Consider the following 23,808-nt stretch of genomic DNA (forward strand, 5'->3'; position numbering starts at 1 on the left):
TCCTGGAGGGTTTATACCATAAATGGGTTTTGAATTTTGTCAAAAGCTTTTTCTGCATCTCTTGAGATTATCATATGGTTTTTATCCTTCAGTTTTTTAAGATGGAGTTATCACATTGATTGATTTGCATATATTGAAGAATCCTTGCATTCCTGGGATAAACTCCACTTGATCATGGTGTATGATCCTTTTAATGTGCTGTTGGATTCTGTTTGCTAGTATTTTGTTGAGGATTTTTGCATCTATGTTCATCAGAGATACTGGTCTGTAGTTTTATTTTTTTGTGACAGCTTTGTCTGATTTTGTTATCAGGGTGATGCTGGCCTCATAGAGTGAGTTTGAGAGTATTCATCCCTCTGCTATATTTTGGAAGAGTTTGAGAAGGATAGGTGTTAGCTCTTCTCTAAATGTTTGATAGAATTCACCTGTGAAGCCATCTGGTCCTGGGCTTTTGTTTGTTGGAAGATTTTAAATCACAGTTTCAACTTCAGTGCTTGTGACTGGTCTGTTCATACTTTCTATTTCTTCCTGGATCAGTCTTGGAAGTTTGTGCTTTTCTAAGAATTTGTCTATTTCTTCCAGGTTGCCCATTTTATTGGCATATAGTTGCTTGTAATAATCTCTCATGATCCTTTGTATTTCTGCATGTCAATTGTTACTTCTCCCTTTCCATTTCTAATTCTGTTGATTTGAGTCTGCTCCTCTTTTTTCTTGATGAGTCTGGCTAATGCTTTATCAGTTTTGTTTATCTTCTCAAAGAACCAGCTTTTAGTTTTATTGATCTTTGCTACTGTTTCCTTCATTTCTTTTTCATTTATTTCTGATCTGATATTTATGGCTTCTCTCCTTCTGCTAACTTTGGGGTTTTTTTTTGTTTTTCTTTCTCTAATTGTTGTAGGTGTCAGGTTAGGTTTTTATCTGAGATTCTTCTTGTTTCTTGAGGTAGGGTTGTATTGCTATAAACTTCCCTCTTAGAACTGCTTTTGCTGCATCCCATAGGTTTTGGGTTGTCGTGTTTTTATTGTCATTTGTTTCTAGGTATTTCTTGATTTCCTCTTTGATTTCTTCAGTGATCTCTTGGTTATTTAGTAGTGTATTGTTTAGCCTCTATGTGTTTGTATTTTTTACAGTTTTTTTTTCCTGTAATTGAAATCTACTCTCATAGCATTGTGGTCAGAAAAGATACTTGATATGATTTCAGTTTTCTTAAATTTACCAAGGCTTGATTTGTGACCCAAGATATGATCTATCCTGGAGAATATTCCATGGGCACATGAGAAAAAAATGTATTCTGTTGTTTTTAGATTCAATGTCCTATACATATCAATTAAGTCTACTTGGTCTAATGTGTCTGCTAAAGCTAACGTTTCCTTATTTATTTTCATTTTGGATGGTCTGTCCATTGGTGAAAGTGGGGTGTTAAAGTCCCCTACTATTATGCACATGCTCTTTTGAATGGACTGCTTTAATCACCCATCACCTCCCCCACAAAACAAACAAACAAACAAACAACATTGTGCACAAGATGTATCACCTTGCTGGTCTATCTACTCTGCATTGCTGTTGCCCTCTCTTTCAGTCAATCTGCCCAATAGCTTCTAGTAGGTTCCTGAAATGCATTTTTGTATTTACTGGCGTTCATCTCTGAATGCTTCCTAAATTTCTAACACATTTTCATACAAGCATTGCACGTTATATGCACCTACTTCTTGACTCCTCAACATCTGGTATGAATCAGATTACAGTAATGGTGAGAGAATTCTTCACTAAAGCCTGCGCTATCTGCTACTATACAGTAAGGTATATCAAATTCCGGAGATCCATAAAATCCAGGTATTAATGTTCTGTATATAAATGGTGATTATTGTTTTAATTGATTCATATCAATGCTTCAAACTAGTGTTTGTGGTATCTAGTTAATACTGGTATTTGTTGGGGATTCCTGAAAATAATAATAATAGGCACCATTTATTGGATACTTAGTATCTGCCAGGCATTGAAGTGGGTGCTACCCACACATTACCTTATTTAATTCTTCAACAACCCTGAAACTGGTATTAGTAGCTCCATTTTACAGATGGGGACAAGGAAGAGGCAATTCAAGAAGTGTGCAATCCTTTGGAGTGATTTTGTGAGTGAAGTCACAGATTTCCTAAACTTATTCAATGAAATCACATTATAAAGATGTCCTGCATTGTTTATGCCATGTGCATTCTACTGTGTTCAGATTCACAGCACAGCTCTCTTCCAGATCGTATATTTTATTCAGTTCTACCCACTGAGATACAAAGGATGCAACCACCATGCAGTTTGGGGTGTAGGTTCCCTGGGAAAGGGGTTTGATTTTTATGTCCTCAATCCTCTTGTGGCCAAAGGAGTCCAACAGATCGCAGGGTAGCCTCAGAGATGCTTCCTGGGCTATGCTAAAGTCTTCTCTCTGGCTAAAACACACTGGCCCAGACCACGGTTGAACCCGTGACTCATCATTTCATTAGTACTGGTTTCTAACTGCTCTAACTATCCCAGGCAAATTTACATAATTACACAGCTGCTGAATACATACTTGAAAAGCCTTCAAAGAAAACAGTTCACTCTCTATAAACATCAGTTTTCACACATCAAAACCATTTCCTAGACCTCTTATTCCAAAGAAAAATTGCTTGAAAAATGTATACAGGACATTTAAGTGGTTCTTGTTGAGGCTTGCAATGGTCTGTTTATGCCTATTTATAAACTTCTGCCATCAGAAATCTTGGTGCCACTATGGGATCTCACTGGGTCTGTCTCTTCCATTTTGATTAGGATGCAAACTACTCTTTTCTCTGCTCCACTTTTACAAGGTTAGCTAGCACTTTGAGCCCGTAGCAATTGAAAGCTAGTAGCTAGAAAGTAATTTACCTCTTTGAGTCACTCTTCAGAGCCAGTACAATCTGAGCACATTTTTGCACCAAAGACATTAAGGGAGAATTCCTTTTCAAGTGGTTATTCTTGAATTCATTTACTTTTGACACACACAATGAAATCCCAGTTCTCCTGCAGGCTGCAGTGGCTTTGTTTGCTATTTTGTGCACTATCTCCCTGAATCTTTGAATGAACAGCTGCAGAAATTTCAGAAACTTGTGAGTGCTTCCTCAAGATGGACTATATCACCATTGGAACTTAGCCAGCTGAGGATTTTTCAATCACCATTTTGCCGTTTTCTTTTCAGAAAGAGTTAAAAGCGACAGAAGATCCTCAATTTTAAATAGGCTCTATAAAGCATGTGAATCGGTGGCAAGTGCGCTTTTGAGTAATAAGGTATTTCTGACAAATGGCACTAACTATGATTTATAATGTGTTAAAAACCTAAAACATCTTTTCAAATCTAAGAAGATATTCCTGTTGGCCAGGAGTCATTTTAAAACCCAGAGGCAAGAGAATTTGCATTGTCCAGTTAAATTATGGGTTCTCTAACAAGACAGATGACAAGAGCTTTATGGGACCAGAAACAGTGCTGTCAACCACAAACACGAATTCATAGGATCATGAAGTCTAAGACTAAGAGGCAGAATAACATTCAGATCATGGGCTCTTCGTTTGAGTCCCATCACCTACACATACACTGATCTCAAGCCATTTATTTAGTTGCTCTTTGCCTCCATCTTCTCATCTCTGAAACAAAAATGATAATAAAATGCTTCTTGCATAGAGCTGCCATGGGGAATAAATGCACTAATATCTCAGTCTGTCTCTTCCATTTTGATTAGGAGAAAAACGCAAACTACTCTCTTCTAATATCCTTATACTATTGTATGGCACATAGTAAACACCAAACATATTTTAGTTTTACATGTGAAATTGGAGGTCACCCAGAGATTTCAATTAAAATTAATTATAGTAGGGCTTCCCTGGTGGCACAGTGGTTGAGAGTCCACCTGCCGATGCAGGGGACATGGGTTCGTGCCCCAGTCCGGGAAGATCCCACATGCCGCGGAGCGGCTGGGGCCGTGAGCCACGGCTGCTGAGCCTGCTAGTCCGGAGCCTGTGCTCCGCAACAGGAGAGGCCACAACAGTGAGAGGCCCGCGTACCACAAAAAAAAAAAAAAAAAAAAAAAGAAATTAATTATAGTAGTGGACCGGCCCTTTATATACTATCTTGTGTTTATGCCTAGCACCCATCCATTTCAATCCAGGAATATAAAGCCACTCAGCGTGATTAATCAATCCTCTCGCAACTGCGACCAGCCTGAAAAATACCTCTGAAGAACTACAAACAAAATTGGCCAAATTTCCCGCCTCATATCTTTGACTTTTTCAAATAAATCTCTCTTAGTTTCATCCTTTTCATTTCACATGTTTTAACTTCAAAATATGTCTGTTTCCTTCTTGTTCTCAAATATAAAGGTATATTTGCAGTATTGGAAAAGTCACATTCTATGATAAAGCATATAGCAAGGCTAGAAGAATTCTGCTATTTTAAACTGGTATCTTAGTAGAATCTAAATAATTATAATCTGTCTTCAGCATCCATATTTTAACCTGAAAATTGTCAGCAAATAAAACAATAAATAGAAATTTTAAAAATACTTTAATTACAGAAATGTGGTATGAATTTAAATTGCTGACAGTAGCGAATGTTTTGTACTTATGCCTCTTTGAAGAAGGCCCCCTAAAGAGGCAGAAAACTGAAGATAAAGAATGCCACTAGGGTGGCCTGGGCAGAGATGCTTTCCAAAGGTTTATGCCTGCGGATATAGACATGCACATTCAATGCACATTCAATGTAGGCATTTATGAGCAACCATCAAACAGGGGCATCTGGTAGACCAATCCCTTCACCCCCCCCCTGCCCACCCCAATCAAGCCAGCACAGGAAATGAAAATGTCTCCCAAAATACCAGTGTGCCAGAAGACATAATGAGAAAGAGGCACATCTAGACTATGAAACCACAACATCAAAGGCAAATTTATACTAAGACGATTAGATAGGCAGATTTGCATCCAACTAGTTTCAGTTTGAAATAAGCCAATATGGAAAAAGATTTCTTTTTCACATGTCCATTACAATTTCATCTAAGTACCAAGATCACCTCTAAAGAAATACAAAAGAAGCATAAACCTTAAACACATATTCTCTTCTTTTAACCTAACAGTCTCACTCTAAAATCGGTAAAGAGAAATATGGCAAGCATCTGAGATTCTCACTCTCATTCATTCAATAATAAATATATATTAAGTTCCTACAATGGGAAAGGAATCATCCAGAATTATCATTTAGCAATCCACTAGATCTACATTTTAAAACTTAGTGCTATTCTACTTAAATGTTTACAGGTAAGAGGGAGATCAGATTTGTTTTTTTGAAGATTTGAGCTTAAAACTGTCCATTACAACGGGAGTAATCCTGCAAGAGTTGTTAAAATGGAATCTTAATTCAATGCATAGTAACTTCACAACTGGCTACAAGGCTACAAGCTACAAGGCTGGCTACAAGGTTAGGGATTAGGCAAGAGAAACGGCAAGTGGAGTGAGAATGCTAACACAGGGAGTCATACTACAGACAGCCATAGGAATGCTTCTGTAATCCTCCTCCAAGTTACTGAAGCCAAGCACATAGTGTCACAAAAGACTTTCTCCTTGTGAAAAAAAAAAAAGTTGTTAGACGAAGAAACAAGAGAATGAAATTGGAAGTCTTCCAATGGCAAATTATTAATGCCTTCTCTTTGAGAAATTGCAAGCAGGCAGAAAAAGGTCTAACCTGAAGAGAAGGATCAAAGACTGAAATAAAAGCTTTGATGCCCAAGTTGCTCTGTAGCCCCAAAGCACTGTGAAGCCATGAATGCAGCTGGGAAGATTGCTAACTCCAAAAAACTTGTGGAATGAATTGGTTACTTAATCCCTGGGAGGATACGGGAGTGGGATTAGGTAGTGATTAGTTGCTTCTGAAATTTAATAATAGCATTTAATTCAAAGCTAGATATTTATATTTCTTTCAAATTTGCTCCAGAGTTTTTACATCTTTAAAAATATATGCCAGTGTTAGTGATTGGTTGATAGGAATGTTTTATTTGAATAAAAAGTTTATTTCTAAAAGATAACTTTATTGATTGGGCCATGTGGTATAATGTGAGACTAAGCTAAGACTACCCCAGGAAAAGCTCAGCAGGGCTGATCAGACTGACACAGCCTTGCAAGACTATTCATCCTGAGACAAGGACCCAAAGGTTGACATAGTCACTCAAAGAAAAAGAAACCACCTTCTAAGCCTCACTTTGCAGCCTCAAACTTAAATCTACACAACAAGCTAAATAAAATTCTTACTAATCTTATTAATTCACTCATTCAACAGGCACTTTTCAAGCTCAATTTGTTTCAGGCCCCTTGCTGGGGTCCAGTTATAAAATGGCTAAGATTCAGTTCTGGCCTCAAAATCACCATGTAGAGATCACAGAATCTTGGACTTTGAAATGGACTTAAAGGTCATTTTTTCTCTAACTTTGCAATCTTCTTTATGCCAATCCTACCACATGGTCATTCATAATCTGAGTGTACACCTTCAATGAGAGGAAACTTACTACCTCCCTGGGAAGAAAGATCTTCCTTTTTTGCTAAAAAAAAAATAAAGTGTTAAAAAAATTAAGTAGGACTCAATGTCATGCCCAAAAATAACTAAATAAACTGAAGTAGCCACTTTAATTAAGCCTCTGAAATTGGATTTCATGCATTTTCTTTTTGCTTAGCAAAAATATTTGTGTCATTCAATAAATAGTACACATACATTCTCTTTTAATAATCAGATATCAAAAAACTATCTTTAACATTAAAAGCTGTTTAGAATCACAATATTGAGTCTCACCTATTGATCTGATCCCCAGCTGGTTCCCACAGGCAACATTTCACAACAGAGATAAATTGAAGCCAGAAGGATCATAATATAGTTTAAAGTCACAAAGAAATCTCCTGAAAGTCTGTTTTCTATCCACCTTGATTACTTCTTCCAGGACTGAGGGCCAGGATAGTATATACTGTATACTTACACAACAGAGTAAGGAAGTCAGACAATACCTTTTCAAACAAAGGGGGAAATTTCTGAGTATAGTAACAGTGGATGTTTGGGTATGATGGGGAACACCTTTACTGATTTTTGAAAGGTTGTTTTGTTGTTGTTGTGCTATTATTTTTCTTGAACGTAATCTTTACCATTTCATTATAGTAAAATGCAGTTGATCTAGAATAGTGGAAGACTGTTCCTATTCTCTGAAAAATATGATTACCTTAAGGTCACATACATTTTAGAAGGACTTCAAAATGTTTAAGAAGACAATAAAATATTTACTACTAGCTTATGTTTAAAGTTTCAGAAGGCACTGAACCATTTTGCTTAACCACCAAGAAAATTTCTTAACCCTGAGTGTATTTAACCCTTGTGGTCAAAAGAGATTTGGCTAAGTATCTGGCAAAATGATTTTTTGAATGAATGAATGAATATGTAACATCTCCCAACACAGTAGCAGAATACCCTTTATCATGTCAGTGACTTCATGGAAGACTTCACTCTTTTTCAGTAAAAAATGACTTTGAATCATGCAAAACATCATCTATCATTTCCTGTTTATTAAACTGTTAGAGTTGTTCAGCTTTAATTTTCTTATTACCTAACTTTTCTTATCTGTTAGTTGGTATGAAAAAGCCTCTGAAGGATGGTATTTGCCCTGCTGTATTTATAAAATTTTAATCACTGCTTGTCATGAAAAAACATTTTTCAAGTGACACTCATAGAAAACACATTTTTCCCTGTTTAATTGTACCATCATCATAAAGTAGGACTATCTAAATGAGGAAAAAACTTGAAAAGAACAAAGACTTTGAATCACATTTTTTAAGATATGTCTAATATGTTAACTCATATATAACTCTTATATATATGTTAACTAATATACATTAGTATATTAGTCAATTCCTATTTCCTCCAGTATAAGTCTTTTGTTGGTTTGCTTCCTTTCAATTTTAATTTCTATCTTGCTCACTCTTCTTCCGGTATTCTTTTGCAACATGGCTTCCTCTACAGGTGCCATCAGCATTTATCCATAATTCTCTAAGTTAATAATGAAGTTACCATTGAGGTTACCTGACGTTCACACCTTCTCTAACCCACTGCCAACTATACATTTGTATAGTCAAGGCATTTGAGCTTCTCATTGTGTGTTTTTGTTTCTGGATAAGTGGGGTTGATCACAGCTGATGCCTTATCTGAGTATTTCCCCCTTTGTATATGTGAGTAAGCTAAGGCCAGCAACCATGTCCTTTCTCTGTTCCATGAGAATACTCTGTCCATGATGGACATTTACCCAAATTAGGGCCAAATGAAGAATAGTATTTCCCTATTAAACTCCAAGTAGATGGAAAAAGGGGTCACATCAACTTGTACACAGGCTGTAGGGAAAAATAGTTTTGTTTTCTCTTCAGGTATTCCTGACATGCTCTTCAGCCAGCTGTAATGCATTCTTGCTTAATTCACAGATTTATTTTGACCCTTCATCAAGGTTAAATGTAATATAAGCAACTCAACAATGCAGCAATCGCAGTATCCTGGAGATGATTATTTGTGATAAATGAAAGCTAAGCAGGGGTCACTAGAACTCACAACAGAACAAAACACATCATCTCCTCTGTCAGAATGAAAAAAAAAAAACAGCCTTTATTTAAGTTATATATCTAAGTGTCCAGTTGTTAAATATTCTCCAGCAGATAGTCTTTAAAACCATTTTAAACCATTACAATGACTTCAACAAATATTTAGTAAAAATGCAGGCAGGTTCTTAAAAACTTCAGGTCTCATGTACTTTATTCTTCTACTCCCCTGCATCCCCCAGTCTCCTACATTGTTCAGAACTAACAGATTATAAAAATGTTATTTTTGCACTTGCCTTCTGTGGTTTGCCATCTGATTTAATAAATGGATGGGTTAGACCATTATTTCCAACCCACTTAGGCAGTCCAGACACTATTGTTCTTCACCAGTGATGAGGAAAGCCCTCATCCAATACCATCCTGCACAACTGAGCAGCCACAGAGTACTACGGTAATTTTCCCTGTGCCCCACACACACTAGGAAGAACAAAGACCAAAAGCACTTTGTTCCTGAAGGAGAAGAAAAGAAAGAAGTGACCCCCCTTCTGAGAGAGTTTAGTCCAGCTGAGAATTTACAGGGAACAGTCCCCACAAGAACCACGCCATTTCTGACACCAATTTCAAGTTCAAAGGGTTCACAAAACCACACTCATATTCAATAATTTGTTAGAAGAAATCACTAAAGGCTACTGTATTAAAATCAGCCAAGGGGAGAAGTGCATAGGGTAGGGTGGAGTCAGGAAGTATCATAAGTGGACCTTCCACTGTCCTCTTCTTGTGGATACAGAATGTGTTACTTATCCTGACATCAGTGTGTGACAATACACATGGAATGTTGCCAATCAAGGAAACTCAGCCGAGTCCTGTGTTCAGAGTTCTTATTGAGACTCCTCACATAGGCATGATTTATTGACTGACTGCCCACCTGGCAGATTTCAGTCTCCAGTCTCCAGCCCCTCTGGAAATAACCCGAAGCCCCTACCCTAAATCAGGTTGTTGGTCTTTCTCGTGTGGTAACCTAAGACTATCTAGATGTGTCCAGCCCTCATCCAGTGACATTGGGGGCTATTGTTATATTGTCAGACTATCCAGTGACCCAAGGCCCCCAGGAAAATAAAATGCTCTTATCAGATAATGATATTCCAAGGGTTTAGAGATGACCTCCCAGAAGCTGATGTCAAAAGGCAAAAGTCTTCTTTGCATAAGGTTAAATTCTTTACTACACACTTTACTTTTCTCATAAGCCTTTGATTTGGGGCATTTATCTCAATGGTAAATATACTCATTGTGATTGTAACTATGCCCTTGGGCATTCTGAATGTCAAGGGAGATGTATTTAATAAAACAGAGATTAAGAAAGTTAGTTTATAGTAGAATACATATGGAGACAAAAGGCAGTAGGTGTAAAAGGCAGTATGATGCCTGGTCAAAAACCCAGACCTTGGGGCTTCCCTGGTGGCACAGTGGTTGAGAGTCTGCCTGCCGATGCAGGGAACATGGGTTCGTGCTCTGGTCCTGGAAGAACCCACATGCTGCGGAGCAGCTGGGGCCGTGAGCCATGGCCGCTGAGCCTGCGTGTCCGGAGCCTGTGCTCCGCAACGGGAGAGGCCACAACAGTGAGAGGCCCGTTTACCACACACACAAAAAAAACAGACGTTGGCATTATGGGCTTGGTACAAACATAGCAGGAGCTCTTTACTTGATGGAAATACTGAAGGAGTGGATTGCCGCCAAGATCTAGTATTTGCCTAGGAGGGGGCCAACACAGCTAGTTCTGCACCTCTGGATGAACAGCAGCCTACACAATACATGTAGAGGGATTCCTCAGAGCTCCCCTAACCAACAAGATCAGCCTACCTGCTGACTTCCAGAACTCTGTCTTAGCCATTTAGGTTAAGCTACTCCAGTCATCTCCCTACTAGGTACTGGTTCCAGGACCTTGCCAAGGTTACCAAAATCCACAGGAACTCAAGTTCCTTAAATAAAATGGCTTGGTTCAGTTGGCCCTCTGTATCGCAGATGCAAAACCCACAGATACTGAGAGCTGACTGTAGTTAGACCAGTAGTATCCAGGAATACTTGAGTTTGAAGTTGTTTCTAGGAGAAGTAATGGAACTAAATTCTAACGGATGAAGGGGAGAAAAAAGAAATACATAAATTATGCAAAGTGCACGAGGGCTAGAATAGAGAAAGATGAGAAACAATTTCCCAACCCCACTTTGCCCCCTTCATTGCTTAGCCCAGCACAGTTCATAGTGCTGTCCAAAAAAAAAAAAAAAAAAAAATGCTCCTGGAGCCCATGGTAAGCCTTGCTTATCCCCAGGAAACTGTGGGACAGACAATACCATAAAACACTGGAGTTAAAGATATAGGTTAAAGTCTTGGCTCAGCTACTAACAAGCTGTGATTTGGGCACATCAATTAAGCTTTCTGAGTTTCTGTCACTTTAGTTCTAATTTGGGAACAATATGAACTCCCTCAAAAAGTGGCTGTGAGGCTTAAATAAGATAACATATGGGAAAGCACCCTGTTAATGTATGTTTTTTAACTATTATATAAATATGTTAATATTAGTTGAATAGATTGGAAAAAATAGCTTTCAGTTTTTTATTTCCAATTTTGAGAATTTATATATATATATAAATTTTTGTATTAAAGTAAAAGGATTGCTCTAAATTTTAAATAGTTGTTTCAGTTGTTTTTTTCAGGATAAAAAGATGGCAGTTCATTAAAATCTTGATGTATATTCATAAAAGCAATAAAAATTAATATTAGGTGACATGGTTGAAATACAGATACTTCAAAGATATTCAAGGTAAATATAGGTAACTCTTTTCTAAAAGGTTATAAAAGTAATGTAAGTCCATATTTACTAAATAATTACCCTCTATTGTGTAAACCAGAGAATTCACAATTGTCAGATGGTTATATCAGAAGATCAAGAATGCTTCTAAATTCTTATAATCTGTATTTTGATCTAGGATCATACAGTACATTGTGAAAGGCGTTATTTAGACTATTTGTGAAATTAATATAAGTTAATGAATAAAACTGAATGGTTTTTAACACGTAAAATATATACATACACATATACAAATCCTCCAGAGCGTTTGGGTCCCATAAAATAATAATACTTGAAGAATACTATCAAAAAACAATAATAAGAATAAAATACCTAGGAATGAACCTACTTAAGGAAGCAAAAGACCTGTACGTAGAAAACTATAAGACACTGATGAAAGAAATCAAAGATGATACAAACAAATGGAGAGATATACCATGTTCTTGAATTGGAAGAATCAACATTGTGAAAACGACTATACTACCTAAAGCAATCTACAGAGTCAATGCAATCCCTATCAAACTACCAATGGCATTTTTCACAGAACTAGAACAAAAAATTTCACAACTTGTATGGAAACACAAAAAACTCCAAATAGCCAAAGCAATCTTGAGAAAGAAAAATGAGCTGGAGAAATCAGGCTCCCTGACTTCAGACTATACTACATAGCTACAATAATCAAGAAAGTATTGTACTGGCACAAAAACAGAAATATAGATCAATGGAGCAGGATAGAAAGCCCAGAGATAAACCCACGCACATATGGTCACCTTACCTTTGACAAAGGAGGCGAGAATGTACAATGGAGAAAAGACAGCCTCTTCAATAAGTGGTGCTGGGAAAACGGGACAGCTACATGTAGAAGAATGAAATTAGAACACTCCCTAACACCATATACAAAAATAAACTCAAAATGGATTAAAGACCTAAATGTAAGGCCAGACACTATAAACCTCTTAGGGGAAAACATAGGCAGAACACTCTATGACATAAATCACAGCAAGAACTTTTTGGACCCACCTCCTAGAGTAATGGAAATAAAAACAAAAATAAAGAAATAGGACCTAATGAAATTTAAAAGCTTTTTCACAGCAAAGGAAACCATAAACAAGACGAAAAGACAACTCTCAGAATGAGAAAAAATACTTGCAAATGAAGCAACTGACAAAGGATTAATCTCCAAAATATATAAGCAGCTCATGCAGCTCAATATCAGAAAAAAAACCAACCCAATCCAAAATTGGGCAGAAGACCTAAATAGACATTTCTCCAAAGAAAACACACAGATTGCCAACCAACACATGAGAAGATGCTCAACATCACTAATCATTAGAGAAATGCAAATCAAAACCTCAATGTGGTGTCACCTCCCACCGGTCAGAATGGCCATCATCAAAAAATCTACAAACAATAAATGCTGCAGAGGGTGTGGAGAAAAGGGAACCCTCCTGCACTCTTGGTGGGAATGTAAATTGATACAGCCACTATGGAGAACAGTATGGAGCTTCCTTAAAAAGCTAAAAGTAGCTATTTAAGCTTCCTTAAAAAGCTAAAAATAGTTCCCAAACTACCATATGACCCAGCAATCCCACTACTGGGCATATACCCTGCAAAAACCATAATTCAAAAAGAGACATGTACCACAATGTTCACTGCAGCACTATTTACAGTAGTCAGGACATGGAAGCAACCTAAGTGTCCATCGACAGATGAATGGATAAAGAAGATGTGGCACATATATACAATGGGGTATTACTCAGCCATAAAAAGGAACAAAATTGAGTTATTTGTAATGAGGTAGATGGACCTAGAGTCTGTCATACGGAGTGAAGTAAGTCAGAAAGAGAAAAACAAATACCATATGCTAACGCACATATATGGAATCTAAAAAAAAAACACGGTACTGATGAACGTAGTGGCAGGACGGGATAAAGGCACAGACATAGAGAACGGATTTGAGGACACAGCGGGGAAGGGGAAGCTGGGATGAGGTGAGAGAGTAGTGTTGATATATATATACACTACCAAATGTAAAGTGGTTGGCTAGTGGGAAGCTGCTGCATAGTACAGGGCGATCAGCTCCATGTTTTGTGACAACCTAGAGGGGTGGGATAGGGAGGGTGGGAGGGAGGCTCAAGAGGGAGGGGATATGGAGATATATGTATACATATAGCTGATTCACTTCGTTGTACAGCAGAAACTAACACATTGTAAAGCATTTATACTCCAATAAAGGTATTAAAAAATAATAATAATACTTCAAGATACCCCCATAAAAGAGCTATATGATCACATGTGTTTGGGAAACACAGGAATCTAGATAGTCCTCTGAGGGAGTCATGATACACATTAGTACATTCCAGGCTCTGGGAAATCCTACAGGAATGAACACAACGTAAGTCTGTTTGACATAGAATTTCCCAAGCTTATTTAAGCACAGAAACTTCATTTCCTACAACACTTCTTAAAATCCAGTGGAAACACTGATCCAGAGAATAAATTTTAATAAATATAATACATATTATTCATGTTTAAAAAATATAATAATAAGGCATTATGTCCTGCACATCCAGCTTTATACTAGCTTGACCAGTAAGGAAGAGGGAGCCCTGCGCAGATGCTCTTGTTGAGAAAAGATTTGAATCTATGCAGCTAAATTTGTAGCTTCCAATATCAACTAGTCTCTCAATTCTCTTGATTATCACTACTCTCCACCCTTTATCTACCCTAGAATTGACTTTTGGCTTTATCTTCTCCAGTCTTCTTCTTTGCCTGTTTCAGGAAATATACCTTTAAATAACCCTCAGAAAAGCCCATGACCAGGTTAACTAGGTCCCCAGGACCCTCCTGTCTGGAGAACATCACTGAGGTAGCAGACCCATCAGGTGCTTCCTCCTGTCTCCTACTCCTACCCTCTAACACAGTCTCACTGGACTGCCCTGAGAGCAGAGAATCTCATGGAGAAGTTTCATTTTTCTTTACCCAACATAAAACACCCTAATCACTCTAGGGAATTTTAATGATTGATTGTCATACTAGTAGTTTCTAACACCGACCAGCCTAAACTCTAATAGAGAAGTGTGGAATGTTCCATTCTATCTACAGCCATTACTAGTAGGCTTTTACCGTAAATTAAGGAATGCATGGTTTCAAAAATGACTAAGAAATGAAGTTGCACCGCCCAAAGCAAACGATGCATCCCAGTGGCCATTACTGATGGTGATGCTGTTGGTGTATGCCTACTTCACTTTGCCCAGATATAAATAACCTTGAGTAAAATCTTACCCTTCACACACACATATACACCATATACTTCAAATTCAAATGGCAAGCAAAAACTCAGTTACACTATTCCAAAAAATAGCGAATGGTATCGATTTTTGCCATAAAGCATGTTAAATTTTTTATCCAGGATTTCTTCTTTCAAATTATGCTCATCAAATTTCTTAAGAGAAAATGGGACTTAAAAATAGTCAAAAAAATAAAAAAAAAACATTTTTAAGTTTTACTATGTACCTGATAAAATAAGAGAAGTGTGATATTTAAAAAACTGGTAACAGCAACAAAAACCTTTTGGCAGCAAGCAATGAAAAAGAAGAAATGACACATGACTACATGCAAGATTTGGCCATTTGAATGACATAAAGTTTTCTTTTCCTTTGGATTTTCAGCCTCTTTCTATTTTATTATAGCTATATCTTTGAAACACAGTTTTACACATAAAATGTCCATGTTAAAATCTTCAGTGGCATTATGTATCTCAGGAGTTGAGATCCAATTTGGCAATAATGAGCGGCATGGCGTTAATATGCATCTTATTGGCCATAATTCCCCAAGTTCTGCTCCCCACTATGACTTGGTCCCTGCGTCTCTTTTAGTGTATTTCTGAGAACACCATTCATCATTCATCACATTATAATGATGTGTTTTCCTATCTCTGTAACGAGAATGTAGCCTTTTCAATAGCAGAGCTACGTATTTCTTACACAGGTTCTAAAAATCCCTCAATACGTGTATGTATAATGAGCAAAACTTTAAGTGAAGAAAATCATTTAGCTCATACTTTTTGTAAGAAGATTGTTTTCTCAGCACACTGACCAGTCTTAAACACTAAAAATAAACTATAAATCCCTTATGTCGCTTTCAGGGAAATGATATCAACTATATTTCTCACAAACAGGAGAGTTGTTACATTTTAAAGAAACAGCATCACACAGCAGTTCAAAGAACGAACTCGGGAACCAGACTGCCTGAGCCCACACCCTGGCTCTATCATTTACTACACGTATGATCTCATGTAGGTTACTTAATTTCTCCTTACTCCTGGTGTGTTATTGTAAAAGGGGACTATTAATGACACTTACCTTACAGGATTGTTGTGAGTAGTCAATGAGCTGACATGCAAAAAGCATTTAGGACAGCACCTACCACGTAGAAACTCATGATTTCTGAGTTAGCTATTATTATCATTATTATCCATCTTCCATCTCTTCTAGCCCATCACTAATTATACCCTGTAGAATCAAATAACCCTGGATGGTGCTAGGTCATTCTCTTCTAAGGTTGTCATTCTTGCAATATCAGGCAATTCTCAAGCAGTCTTTTTAAAACTGCATCTACCTTATAGTTGCTAACACTGGCCATGCAAAACATACCTAGAAGGGCTTGTTAGTTAAAGCACTGTCAAGGCTTCTAGTTTTAAATCAGTGTCAGGGTAGTAAATCTTCTTCATGGATTCTAAATAAGATGTCCCTTTACTAGGCTCACAGGAAGATGTCAAATGGTTATTGCTTTACTTTCCTCATAAACGGTCTAGCTGTCCCTTTACTGTACTTGTCTCATCCCTGTCAACACTGTCATATCCTTCTGTCAGGTTATGTAAAGCAGAATGCCGTAGCCCTAATATAAACTTGCTAGAACCCTGCTGAGGGCTTAAGGCTCTAATGCAATGCATCTTTATGTGATGAACAAAATAATACTGTCAGCTCATGCTAAGAAGGCATATCAATTTATCTCCATAATATAACCTGTGTTTCATCTCATACTGTCTCCTAGTAATGCTCATTTAGGATTGCAGATTAATAGGCATGTTCAGTTAATGATTTTGCATTTTTCCAAATTAAATCTTCTTCCCACACTAATTTTATAATTCAATTAAAATAAGCCATCAAGTTTTCTTAGCATGATTTGCTCTTTATAAACCCCCTGCCACTTTTTCCCCATTTTCATCGTTTCAGTAGGCCTACTGATGAAATGAAGCTGTGAATAAAGAGAAAATGTTTTCTAAACTTTCTAGATTAGTTTGCCAGGGATGCTGTAACAAAGTATCACAAACTGAGTGGCTTAAACAACAGAAATGTATTATCTGAGTTTTAGAGGCTGGAAGTCTGAGATCAAAGTGTCAGCTGGTTGCTTCCCTTTGAGTGTTGTGAGGGAAAATACTTTCCATGTCTCTCTTCTAGCTTCTGGTCGTTTGCTGGCAATCCTTGGTATCCTTTGGGTTATAGATGTCTCACCCTGATCTCTGCCCTCATCTTCCCATGGTATTCACCCTGTGTGCATGCCTCTATGTCCAAATTTCCCCTTTTAATAAGGACACTGGTCATACTGGATTAGGGGCTCACCTTTCTTCAGTACGATTGCATCTCAACTAATTACACCTGCAACAATCATATTTTAAATAAGGTCACCTCTGAGCTACTGGGGATTAGGATTTCAACATACAAATTTGGGGTAACACAATTTAACCTGCACCACTTCTCAAATTTGAAATGCTCTTGGGGACTTGCCATTTTAAGAAAATTCTTTGGTTCAATCTTGTATCTGCATAGAATAGATATATCATGCAGAGAATTCATTGGACTCCTTGATTGGAACCTACTGGTTGGCTTAAAATCACACCTGTGACCCAACGCCCAAGGTTTGCTCAGATTTCCCACAGGATGGGAAGCAAAGCAACCACAGGAGCCTTTCTCCTTTCACTTTGTGCACTTCCCCTAAAGATTCTCAGGGGATCTACCAAAAAGAAGTAATGCTTGAATAATGCTTTCCAACTTATGGATCACATGCATTATCTCAAGTGACTCACAAATAACAACCTGGCAGACATAATTATGGCAAATATTATTATAAAGGGACCATGGCTTGAAGGTTAAGCTTGCAGACTCTGAGCCAGAACAGTTGTACATGGATCCCAGATGCCCTTCTTCCCAGCTGTTCGACTCTGAATAGGTTTTTATGCTTCAGTTGGCTACAAATATGGACAAATACAAGTGTTCGCCTCATAGACTTGTTGTAAGGATTTAATTTAATTTAATTTAATTTAATTTAATTTAATCCATATAAATTGTTTAGAATAGTGCCTGGTACAAAGAAAGTGCTCAGGCAAATTTAGAGCTGTTATTATTTTACAAATGATGACATTGAGGCTTAGAGCTATAAAATGACTTCTCCAAGTCGTCATTGGTGAGACCCAACCTCAATCCCTGAGGTTTTCCATGTCACCAGACAACATTCCAGCAACACTCCATTTTTAATGTGTGTAAACATCACACTTCGAATTAATGGAGATGTTTGGGGACCCTGGCATAGGAATAAAGCACCAACCAGTAGGGTTGTATGAAACCCCGACTGCTGGACTGCCTGCTGGACTTAGGGACTGGACTTAAGGAAGGCAAAGTCCTTGAAGAATCAGTAACCATCTCTGCGTAAGGTTCTGGAAGAGCTGGTTTGGCTCGATGAAGAGAAGCTAAGGAAAGCAAAGCCACGTTTTCTGCCCATGTCCCATGTGCATCTCTTATTGAAGCCAAGAGAACTACTTGTAGTATTATTATTATTATTATTATTATTATTATTATTATTATTATTATTATATTCCTTGAACTTGCTGTGCTTTTAACGTCTCTGGGAAATATTCTATTTTCTATGCCAAATTTCATATTATTGTTCTATTCATCTTTAAGAATAAGTTGTATTTTATATTTTCAACTCTTTTCATAAAACTTCCTTTATGTCCTAGCATCACACAGAGCAACCCTCTCTTGTTTTCTTTAGAACAGAACTATCCTCCATCATAGCACTTGTGAGCTATATTAGAATCACTGATTTCTTGGTCTCTATTTCCCACCACACTAAGGATATCACATTTGTTTTGGAATCTGCAGCACCTAGCACACAGACCGAGGTATTAGTATCTACAGACTAACTAGAAGACTGACTAGAAGAATGAATGAATGAATATATAAATGAAAGAAATAAGAAGACCTCTGAGTCTTAGCATCCAACCCTCAGGCACATTACAATTTAACCTGACTTCTGACCAGGAAAAGGGAAGATGAAATAAGTAATGAGGAGAAAAGGAGTGACTTTGTGTGTGAAATTAATCAGTTAATGAAGCTCCAAGTTGTTTTGCCTGGATCCACAGAATCAAAAAAGAGAAAATTTCACCACTAGCTATCTAGCTTGATTTGCATGTGTTCAAATCTTCAAAGTATTCCCTTTGATTCCTTTAATCAATAGCTATTTTAGAAAGCTCTTCATTACTTCCTAATTGTCCAAATTAATTTTCTTCATTTTTCCTTATTAGAAGCAGATTTGTTCAAATGAGTTAAGTAGATCAGCAATTTTAGAATCATTATCAACTTCAAGCATTTCTCTCAGTTATTAGCATGTCCCTTCTCTCTCTAGGACTGGATTCTTTTCTCCATTTTTAAAAGACCATCTGGCTTATTTTATTGACTTATTTTTCCCATACATCTCAAATAAAATCAACTTTACCTTATATTGAGAGCAATCCATGTTTACAATAACTCTGATCCTAGATGTTTTAATCTTTCAGATATCTGGTTTTAGATGAAGATGCAAGTGATTCTCCATTACGTTAATATGTCAAAAAATAAGTAAATAATTGGCGCTCATCTAGGTTTTAACCCACCCCAACCAGATAAGCTTGTAAAGTCATTACCATGGCCCACAAAACATTTCAAAGATAATTTAAATGAATATTTTGATCCTTAAAAATACACATATTCATTGAACCCAACAATCCCACTGCTGGGAATCTGTATCATGGAATTAAAACCACCATACTATTGCAGCACTAATGTTATGCCAAAAAGCTGCAAACAAAATGAATGTCCATCAATAAATGGGTGGTTAAAAATTTATGGTATATCAATTCCATGGAATATCATACAGCTGTTTGTACATGAGCCCAGAGAGATATACAAAAGAGTATTCAGAAGATTGTTACTAGGGAGGAAAGAGAATACTGGATGGGAAGAGGAGAGAAGAAAGAGTAATGTAAGAAAAAAAAGAGGGGGCATTCATGACAAAACCATTATATAAGATGTGATCTCAGTTATGCAAAATTCCATACGTTGTATGAATATGATTAAATATACATAAAAGGATGACCACATGGTTTTCTGAGGGCAATAGGATTATACATTTTCACTTTCTTATACTGTATATACTGTTAGTTTTTAATAATCAAAAAATATTTAATTTGAGTTATTTTTATCATTTGAATCATTGTTTATATAATTTGAAAAACATTAAATTAATTTTCATTTCGATATATATACTATATCTAGAGGGAGAGAGAGTAACGTCAATCAGACCAAGGTTTATATACTCATAGTTCCGAACTCAAATCCAGCCACTGGATAAGAGATCGGCTGCAGGCAGTACCTCCAGACTATAATCCACCTGCTTGACAGACTATGTATATGTCCTACCAATTATATTTTTTTAAAAAACAATCTTTTCTAATTTTCATTTTTGATCTACTTTCAAGACTCAGCTAATGCCATTCCTTCTTAACTGTGTTCTCCATTTGTCTCATCAAATATTTGATTTCCTAGAAAGTCTTCAAAATTCCCCCATCAAACCCTCCTAAATTTCTATACTTTATGATAGCTCATTTTGCTGGATGAAATGTGATATCACATAGGAGATGCCTGAACTTCTATTTCAGGTTTTGTATATCCCTCGGGGTTCATCAATTTGTCTTTTTACATTCAACAGGAGTTCTACAGTGAGAGAAGAAATGTTGTCAAAATCTAAAGGTAAACACACTAGGACAACAGTACTTAAAAGTGCAATGCAGACTCCTGAATGGTATTTTGTGTGGTTCACCTTCCCTCATGACTTCTGGAACTTCTTCGTATAAAAACAAACTTGTGGGGACTTCCCTGGTGGTGCAGTGGTTAAGAACTCACCTGCCATTGCAGGGGACATGGTTTCGAGCCATGGTCCGGGAAGATCCCACACCGCAGAGCAACTAAGCCCATGTGCCACAACTACTTAGCCTGAGCTCTAGAGCCTGCGAGCCACAACTACTGAGCCCGCGTGCCACAACTACTGAAGCCCGCGCGCCTAGAGCCCATGCTCCGCAACAAAAGAAGCCACTGCAATGAGAAGCCTGTGCACCACAACAAAGAGTAGCCTCCGCTCACCACAACTAGAGAAACCCTGTACTCAGAACGAAGACCCAGCGCAGCCAAAAATTAATTAATTAATTAATTAATTAAATTTAGTTTAAAAAAAACGAACTTGTGGAAAACACACACTGATTCTGCCTATGTTTAAAATAATCCAGTATTTTCACCAACCCAAAACTGCAAAATACAAAATCTAACTATTTGAATTTCAAAAAGCATTTTACTTTTATAAATAAAAGTTATGAAATTGGAATAATCAAAATAGTCAAGTACTGATGTAGAAAAATAAAGAATAAATTAATCCAGGTGTAATTTCGAGGCTATGATCATTACCATATGTCTCCTTAATTACCTTTCCCCTCAGGGACTTGATGTTTTGCAAGATTTACTCTACCAAAACAAATGAATTAATAAAGTAATAATTGATGTTTTTTATTTTTAATGAATCATTGACATGTAATTGCCCATCTCAGATACTGATCAAGATGAGGAAACCAGTGTTGCACATGTAGTTGAAACAATTTCATTAGCGGCAAATAATTTGGTCTCATGGAACAATGTACAGTTGCTGTTAGCATCTTAGAAATAATGGAAACAATTGAAGATGCGCTCCAGAGCTCAGACCTCTGTTTCACAATTAGTCTTCCATAGTCAAAGAATAAATTGGGATTAAAAGACAGCTTTATTTTAATTCACGAATAAAAATAAAAAGCAAACAACCTAGAAAAGAATATCAAGATTAATTTACAAGAAGGATAGCTTTGAGGTGCCCCATGAAAAACGTGAGCCTGAACCTTACGCCAAGGGCAGAGGAGACAAATGAACATGAGTGATGAGCCCTCAGCAACGTTCCAATTTCACTGACAAAGATTCAAGTAATGGATAAGAGAAGGCAAACATATCAGCAGAAGATAATGAAGACAATATTTTTGTTCGCTTTGTACACCTATTTCTTTAACTTCTATACAATAGGTTTTGCTTTGTTTTGTTTCCTCTGCCCTGAAAAGATAAATGCAGATGCATTCACATTCTCTGGAGACTAGAATCAGATGACCAAGTCAAAACAAATCCTTTTGAAAGCACCCAATCTCATAGCAGATACAGTAAAAGATAAATCATTGGCCATTTTGAAAATTTCCTGCACAAGAAACATGTTAAATGCACATGTCCTAAATTGACAGTTGATTAAGCTCCAACCTTAAAAACTAGGTTACCGAGTTTTGAAACTTTGAGAATAATGCAAGTGTCAGGTTTTTCATGCTTTTTTTAAAACAACGAACACAAAAGTAGTAAATATCACATCACACTGAATTCGTCTTAATCTCCACTTTGTTCATTCACAAACCACATAAATCTCACAGAAGAATACTGTACCAGCACTTCCAAACCATGGCTCCATTAAAGATTTAACATCTGAGGTCAGAATGAGGTTTTCTTATTAAGCTGCCATTTCCTTTATAAAATAGACTATTTTGTACTTACTGCTACTCTTTGAACTCTTATAGTGAATAATTAAAACTAAACTGCAAAGCATAATTTGCGATGCTGAGTACACTGTAGATTGTGGGTTTTTGCTTAGTGGCTCGTTTAAAATGCTCACCAATCCCCAGAGGGATAACCCTGCCATTAGTCTGAATCGACAAAGTTGGCTGGCCCCTAAAAGCAAGGCAGACAGCTCCAAATCATAATAAAATGGTCTTGTTGGCGACTCACCGTATTGACAGCGGGGTCCCTGAAAACCCTCGGAACACTGGCACTGCTGAACTTCACCCTCTGAGCATCTCTTCCCATGGAAACAAGTCCCCACTGCAGTGACAGCTAAAAGGAAGGTACACAAGAAGGCCAGGGAGAACAGAGTTGAGGGAAAGAAAGAAAATCCTCAAGGTAAGCACCAAGTTGCTAATATAGATACAATCTAGAAATTTCCACCAGCTCTTCCATAGCGCCTCTATAGAAAACAGTGTTTTCATTACACATTAAGTCCTTGCTGTCTAAAGTCTTGTAGAACTCTGTACGTGGTAACATCTGCATCACCTTGAAGCTTGTAGAAATGCCACACTCTGGACCTAGTGAATAAGAATCCACATCTTAACAAGCTGATCCTTATTCACATTCGAGTTCGGGTAGTAATGGCCTACAAGGGAAAAGAATCTAAAAAAGAGTGGATATATGTATATGTATAACTGATTCACTTTGTTGTGAAACCAACACAACATTGTAAATCAACTACACTCCAATAAAAATTAAAGAAAAAAAAAGGAGTGGAATTAATAATAAAGGAACTCCATGGAGAAGATGACTGTGTAGCCCAAACAATCTAAAAAACAAGCAAGAAATATGAATACTTACCAGAGGCAAAGGACTGTGCTAGGTGCCATACAACAATATAAAGAATTCATCTCACAGTCATTAATTTCCAGGAGTCTATAATATAGTTGAGAGGACATTGTGGGCAGATGTATTCACTGAGTTTAAGCCAACCAGCTGCAGTGGCCTAGCACTGTGTGCAAATACAGTGACCCCCCTCAACACTAAGCCTGCTTACTATGGGAAGCCAGAGGCAACTTCACTGAGACAGTTTGAGAGCAGAAAGCACGGTGGGGAGGGGAGCAGGCTGCCAACAAAGTCCCCGCAGGTGCAGGATAACAGGAGAGATGAATTGCTGTGCTGTGGTCTGCACTGACTCCAACACACTGAAGCATTTTAAGTGACTTCACAATAACCATAAACACATAGGTAAAGGAGTCGCTAAACAGAGCCATTTCTCCTGGCGTGAATGAACTATATAATGCCACTAGTTCTGCTGCTTGAGGGCTGTCAAATATACTCCAAAGGTTCTGCAGTACCCTCAACCAGAGGTTTGTAAAAGGGCTGCCTACCTCATCTTAAAAAGTAAACTGCCTCCCGAGTTCT

Source organism: Mesoplodon mirus (assembly GCF_964341445.2).
Source record: "Mesoplodon mirus genome assembly, chromosome: 6".
Taxonomy (NCBI): Eukaryota; Metazoa; Chordata; class Mammalia; order Artiodactyla; family Ziphiidae; genus Mesoplodon; species Mesoplodon mirus.